At 41.0% G+C, this 1,221-nt stretch overlaps 1 pseudogene; it reads right to left on the bottom strand.

The window, feature by feature from the left end:
- Window positions 1-262: 262 nt before the first annotated feature.
- Window positions 263-380, bottom strand: LOC111916098 (5S ribosomal RNA; annotated as a pseudogene).
- Window positions 381-1,221: the final 841 nt, after the last annotated feature.

Below are 1,221 nucleotides of genomic sequence, written 5' to 3'. Positions count from 1 at the left end.
CCAAGTAAGAATAGCATACACTATTCATTAAGTTCATGAATACTACGGGCGTATTGGTCCTATCCGAGGGGTATCACTACGGACTCGTAGTGTCCGTATCGAGTTTGGAAGATTGTCCTTGGGACACCCTTCACTAACACTAGTTACTGGTGATATTCGGATCTTAGGTTCATTTCTGAAAGGTACGTCGTTCCTTGCGGTTGGTCAACTGATTCATCTATGCGAGGCAGAGAGTGATGATTTCTAATGGAAGTCCTGTTGAGGTCTGCACCACGAGGACTTCCCAAATGTCACCCATACTAGTACTACTCTCGCCCATGCATGCTTAACTGCAGAGTTCTGATGGGATCCGGTGCATTAGTGCTGGTATGATCGCATTCCCTGGATTCTGTCTTCTTGAAGAATAAGATCAGAGCTCCCAATGGTGAGAAGCTTGGTCTTTTCATTATGTTGCTGAGTAGTCGTTAAACTGTGCGGATGGTTGTTGTATCATTTTGATTCAGGCCAAAAGAGGAGTTATTATACATGAAAACTTAGCTCATACACGTTATGATATAATCAATACGGGGCGGATAATAAAATGTGTGACTCTACTCTAGTCCCACATCCGAACGAGGAAAAGAAACTACGTTAGAAATCTCACATTCTATTGTCTATCAGGTCTTCGTTATATATAACTCGGGAATGGATAAGCGAGGAAAATCATGACAATAATCTTCTTACGAATCTTATTCGATGAACTAAGATTTCCTAGTAAAGGCTACTCTTGACCCTGGATGTATGTCAATCGTTCAATGAAAGAGTAAGTGTATGTTCTCGAAGTTTTAACCTACATCCCTATGATGCAGTCCTAGTAAGGAGTAGAAGTAAGTTCGTAGACTAGTCTCAAGATGTTTGTCGTTCATGCCGAGGTACTATAGGTTGGTGGATAATACGATCCAACCACTGAAAGAGACATGGAAAGGTCTCCAGAGTTAAATTACTATAGGCCAATGACTTGACTAAAGCATGTTTTAGATAGACTCCAATGAAAGTATGATGAGAGTATTTGAACAACAACGTGACACGGAAGTTAGGCGACTGTCAACATCATCGATGTTTAAGATCTAATAAGTTCAGGGAAATTTGACCTTGAAGAAGGTCTTACATCATATCCGGAGTAGCAAAAGTTTTGGCCGCATAAAGGCCTAACTAAAAGTACCTACAGTACAAGGCAGTTTC

The sequence above is a fragment of the Lactuca sativa genome, chromosome 3 (genome assembly GCF_002870075.4).
Source record: "Lactuca sativa cultivar Salinas chromosome 3, Lsat_Salinas_v11, whole genome shotgun sequence".
In the NCBI taxonomy this organism is placed as follows: Eukaryota; Viridiplantae; Streptophyta; class Magnoliopsida; order Asterales; family Asteraceae; genus Lactuca; species Lactuca sativa.
Note: the sequence above shows the minus strand (reverse complement) of the source record. Positions and strands in the feature narration are given on the sequence as shown.